The sequence below is a fragment of the Leucoraja erinacea genome, chromosome 1 (assembly GCF_028641065.1).
Source record: "Leucoraja erinacea ecotype New England chromosome 1, Leri_hhj_1, whole genome shotgun sequence".
NCBI lineage: Eukaryota > Metazoa > Chordata > Chondrichthyes > Rajiformes > Rajidae > Leucoraja > Leucoraja erinaceus.
Window position 1 is genome coordinate 105,405,963 of NC_073377.1, and position 6,000 is coordinate 105,411,962.

General features: G+C 39.4%; 1 protein-coding gene across 1 annotated transcript in view; it reads right to left on the reverse strand.

Moving 5' to 3' along the window:
• LOC129700315 (bifunctional heparan sulfate N-deacetylase/N-sulfotransferase 4-like) overlaps positions 1-4,804 on the reverse strand; it is a 146,872-nt gene extending 142,068 nt beyond the window's left edge. Inside the window, exon 1 of the mRNA XM_055640697.1 lies at positions 4,413-4,804. The gene's annotated coding sequence lies outside the window, so the exon portion shown is untranslated. The remainder of the gene's footprint in view (positions 1-4,412) is intronic.
• Positions 4,805-6,000: the final 1,196 nt, after the last annotated feature.

Sequence of the window (6,000 nt, forward strand, 5' to 3'; positions counted from 1 at the left end):
TCCGAGCCTTTATTCAAGTGTGCTAAGTATCCCGAATACATAATAGCAATTGACAGCCACGCACATCTGGTGAATCTGGGGAAAATATTGTTGCCTCTTTGATTATTTCTTTGGGCATTGTGGTAAAGGGACGCCGGGGACTGTAGAGTGAAAATACTGATTCAGAATTACTGTGATTCTTGGAATGAAGCAACAGATGAAAATGTTACTTTCTCTGCTGCAGTTGGAGCCAATCAACTTGTTAGAAAGAATCTGGAACATTTTTTTTCATCAATACATCTTCCTTGCAGTCTTGTAAACACTAAGTGAGAGGTACTTCACTTTGTACAAGATCGTCATGTACTACTTGGAAATTAAGCACTGGTAGAACAAACTGTTCGAATACATGAATACATAAATCAATGTAGGTAATTAATTACAAAAAGCAAATAAAGTAAGATATTCACGTTGAAGAGGGATGAGGTTGTAAGAGAAGTGAGATTAATCAGACAACACGAGGAATTACATTTCAGCAATAGAAACAGGTCACTCAACCTAACCATATGCAAATTGGAGGAACAGCACCTCTTATCCTGCTTAGATAGGTAACAACTGGACAGTATGAACATTGAATTCTCCAATTTTAGGTAACACCCCATCTCATTATTTTTCTCCACACACTCTTTCCTTACCCTAGCGTGCACCCATTCCCCCATTTACCCCCCCCCCCCCCCCCCCCCCCCCCCCCAATGAACACACCCAAACCTCCAATGCGGAATTGGAACAAAATATTAATACCAAGCCACATAAGGCCCGATTTGAGTTTATAAATGCAAATTAGTTCATAGATAAGCATGAAAGAATATTGTACAGAAGGAAAGGGAGGTACTGAGATGGAGAATTTTCAAAGAGTTTTTCAGAATTGAGGTGAAGTTCCCGTGATTGAAAAACAAAATGGATGGGGCCCCTCTTCAGACGGTCCCGGCAGTTCCCATGATTGATTTAGCAGTTCAATCTGGGGATGTCTAAGAAGAATTGTAACAATTCAGTTCCCTTGGAAGATTATAAATGTTATAAGTGGGAGGAAATTACAAATATATACGATTGTGGTGTTTAGAAGACTTTGGAGGGATTTAGCAAGGAAGAGGATTGCAAGTTGTTGGCATTGCTTGATCATGGGGCTGTGTCGGTCAGCACACAGAGGGTGATGAATGCACATTTCCTGTAAAGGAGAGGACAAATGAGATTGGGATTCTCATTTATGGAATGCAAAGCTGCAAGAGGATGGCCAGGAGAGTAATGGAATTGTCAAGCCTGGAGGTAACACATATATTAATGAGCAGAACCAGGGTCAGAATTCAGCGACATTGATGGCCTTCACCTGTCCTTGAATTTATGGGTCTGTTATATTGAGCTTTCTAACACAGCAGATAGAGCACACTTTCCTATATCTCACTTCATCATTGTCTTATTGGCCTATCTGGATTCTGAGATTCTGAATTAAGTTCCATAAAAGAGATTAGATCTTTAAATGTTCAGGTAGTTCACTGCTCCTGTTGTAATTACTCATGCCCATGAAACTGCTTCAACCAGCAATGGCTATTACCAGTAAATAAAGTAACTTAAAATGGGAATGGTAATACGCTGTGTGAAGGATTGTGGTCAATAAAAGGAAACATTGCATTCTTTAGAACTATCAGACTGCATTGAGTAGGCAGTGGGCGATAGCTCTCATGAGTAATATCGGCATTCTGCTACTTGCAGGTAAGTACGTATATTCCTAAGTTTCACAACCTTTTTATATCTGGAATGTAATGAGAGCCAAATGAAGGAAAACCCACCTCTGCACCAAATTGATCCTACGCCAACCAGGTCTGGTGTAGGATCGGGAACCAATTGGGGTCAAGGAAAGAGCGTTCATGTCGCGGCCTGTTTCCACCAATCTTCCCACCACCACGCACAAGAAGCACAAGAAGCTACAAGACATTGTATGCAGATGCAGAGTAATGTGTTCAGCTCTGGCTGAACAACTTCTAATCTTGTGTGTGGACTCGATAAGAAGAAGAAGGAACAAATTCATTTGCATGAGGATTCATGTTCTGGAGATTATGAGGTGCTTGGAAAGTACAGGTTTTTTTTAAATTTTTAAGTTATTTAACATAATTGTTCATAGATTCCCAATCTATGTTAATACATTTAATTTATTTTGTATGAGGAATTCTATATTCTAATTATGTAAAGCAATCGATTACAAAGTCTCTGATTTTAAATATCTTTGAATGTCAGAGTTCATTACAACCTCCACCAAATGCTCACAGAGGAGGTTAGTTTCCACCCCCAGCCTAGTCTCCTACCAATGGCTATCATGGTGTTCTGGTGCCAGGACCTGTGTGGTTTGTGGGTTGGGGGCTGGTTGCTGCTGAATTGAGATGCTCAAGGTAAATGGAGCCACTGCTTTACACAAGGATAGTGAAAGTATTTGGGGGATACATGCGGCAAGTCGCGAACTGAGCTAAAACCATACAGTATCACACATATTGGAAGAAGGCCATTCAGCTCTTCATGCCTATGTCAGTTTTTGGGTTGGGCTAACCACTCAACATGCATTTCTACCTTTCCCTTGTATATTTTCCCTTCAAGTTTTTACCACGGTGAAAGACAGGAGGACGGGGGATCTTGCAACAGTCAATGGATAGGTCTTGAGAGCAGTCAGTATTACAGTTGAAGAGATGCTGAAGGTCCAAACATGTATGAAAGTAGACAAATCTCTTGGGCCTGATCAGATATATCCAAGGACACTGTGGAAAGCTAGAGAGAAATTTACAGGTGGCCTGGCTGATATTTACGAGTCGTCAATTAATACAGGTGAGTGCCGGATGCAGCTGTAAAAATCTACGGTGAGACCACATTTGGAGTAATGTGTGCAGATCTGGTCACGCAGCTGCAGCAAGGATGTCATTAAGTTGAAAAGGGTGCAAAAATATTTGCCAAGACGTTACCTGGGCTTTCGATTATGAGTTATAGAGAGTGGTTGGAAATACTGGGACATTATCTTTTGAGCGTAGGAGGCTAAGGAGTTACATTATTGAGATGTGGAAGAATAGCAGAAACATAGATAAAATGAACGTTGGTTCTTTTACCCGGGGTACAGGATTCTAAACTTAGAGGGCTTAGACTTAAGATGAGAGTGGAGGGATTTAAGAGGGAGCTCAGGGGCAACATTTCCATTCAGAGGGTAGTCTGTATCTGAAAGGAATTGTCAGATAAAGTGATGAAAGTGGGTACAATCACAATTTCTTAAAGACATTTAAACAGATATATGGACGGGAAGTGCTTGGAGACATATGGACCACATACAGGCATATGGGACAACCAGTATGGGACAACCAGTATAGGACAACCAATATGCTAACTTGTTCTACATGGACAAGGTGGACCAAAGTGCCTGCTTCCAAGTTGTACTTGATGACTCTATACCTCCCAAAATTCGCGTGAACTGAATTCCGTTTCTCATTAACTTTTTGTTGGCACTACTTGCACGTTATTTGGTTCCGTAGATTCTGCTCTGTTCACGGAATGTTAATGTGATGTAGTTGCCAGCCTCTCGCTTGTTTTTTCAGTACTGTGCCTTCTCCTTCATTGCAAACTTCTTTAATGAGCATTTCAACCATTTGGACAACCACTTCACATTCCATTCTTATATCAAATGATACCAACCTCCCTTTATCCTCATGTAGCCTCATGCTGCAAAGCTGCAAAGAACTTGTCCATGTGTTTCAATCTATTTCTCCACCTTCCTTTCCTGTCCCTATCTGCTCCTCTCTCAGCATTCCCCCAGTGAGTCTTGACAAATGTTTAAGTGTTCCTTTGGGATACACACAGCAGAGCTTCTATTTAATGATAAAACAAGGACTAAGGGGAATCAAAGCAAATCCAATCAATAATTTTGGATAAAAATATTTTCCCGTAAAATGTTCTGAACATGTTGCTCTGGGAAGCATTTCGAGGGAGTAGCAAAACAAAGCATTTAAGAAGTTGGATAAATATATGTGAGAAAAAGGAATAGAAAGACATGTTGATGGTAATGAAATGAAGAATTATGAGCAGCTCAGTTGAATGGCATTTATCTGGGGAATAAATTCTGTAAAACCATCCAACATTCCTAGTTAACACCTTTAATCATCTTTCAGAATTTATCTTTCATTTACCATTTACAACAATTTTTAGTCACTTTTCCTAAATCTCTGACTACGTTCCAATGACCATTCCAGTACCTGTTTGATCTTTTAGGCACTTCTATCCTTTTATCACATATTTTGAGCTTACCAAGGTTTTTTCCCTGGAGATAGTCCTATCTGAATTCTTGGTCACAAGTTCATTGTAAAGTTGCAAAAACATTCCAAACCGAACTGCTATTTGTTGTACATTCTCACCTGTATGGTAGAATTTTCCAGAATATCCAAGGTTGAAGGTAAAGTTGGGAACCTGGGTTCGCAATAGATTTTGCGTTTCAAGTAATGCCTAAAAAGACAAATTGGAACATAATTGCTGGAGGATATGGTCTTTTAACATGATATATTTGAACATAATGTTATAAGTGACTGTCACATTAATTTTACTCTAAATAATGGATAAAAGAGCAGTGAACTGCAATTTATATTTTTAGTTCAGTCTAATGAAGGCCACATGACATTACAATCTTCATATTTCACTTTTGAAGTACTCATTAAAATAACAAGCTCCAGAAACAAAAAAAACAAACAAATATCTATCGCTTGGCCTGGATGCAGAATCTTAAATAACAAGATGACATTTCAGTTGATTGATGGTCTGATCTGGATTTGTGCAGAGTATATACTATTGATAGAAGGTGAAAGCAAAGACAATTTTAATAGATTGATGTAAACCGTATACCTGCTGCACTAGAAATGCCTAGATTTTCAACTGATTACCCCCTATTTTCAGTTTCAGTTTTCCTCTCCTCCCTTATGACCATCTAAGAACGTAAACAGTGATGCATTGATTTAATTGCAGTTTCTCCAATCCAAAGTACTGCATTCAGTGCTCAAAATGATGTCTCCTCTATATCAGGCAAAACAAACACAGAATGGGAGTGACTACTTTGTGGAGTAATTATGTTTCTATCTGAAGAAAACCTGAACTTCCTGTTATCTGCTTTTGAATCTCTCCAATCCCTCCCTTTCGTATCTGTTTATCTATGGATTCCTGCAATGTTCTAATAAAGCCTAATATAAGCATGAAAAACCACCACATCTCATCTTCCATTAGCAGCCTTCCAGACACAATATCACTTTCTCAGTCCGTATACTAATAGGCCTGACCTGCTGCGAATTCCAGTGGCTCTGCACTTCACAACCTGTATAGTTCTTTTTTTTTTGTTTTGCCTTCATAACTGTCCCTCTTAAATCGATTGATCAGATCATCATAACTACAATTTATCCCAATGCAACCCTGCCATTATCCTACCATTGGTATTCTTTGTTCTATCCACCCCTTCTTGAAACCTTATACTATTTTATTCTCTGCTTCCACACTTCTGAAAAAGAATCTTCAAGCCACAATTTTAACTGTTTCTTTCTATAGATGTTGCCTGATATGCTGCATGGTTACTGCATTTCTTATTTGTATTTGAGTCATAGAGCTATACAGCATAGAAATGAGTCTTTCAGTCCACCTTGGGTTAGCCCTAAATGCTCGCATTTGGCCCACTGCCCTCTGAGATATTCCTATCTATTTATCATAATGTATTTGAGTTATAATTGAATACGCTTCTATAGATTCCTCTGGCAGGTCATTCCAGATACTGACTCTCTTCTGACTTAGAAGGTTGACTCAATAAGGTCACTGCTCAGCTTCCTACGCTCCAAAGAAAAAAAAGTCCTAACTTAGGTAGACACAAAATGTTGGAGTAACTCAGCGGGTGAGGCATCTATGGAGAGAAGGAATTGGCGACGTTTCGGGTCGAGACCCTTCTTCAGACTGAAGAAGGGTCTCGATCCC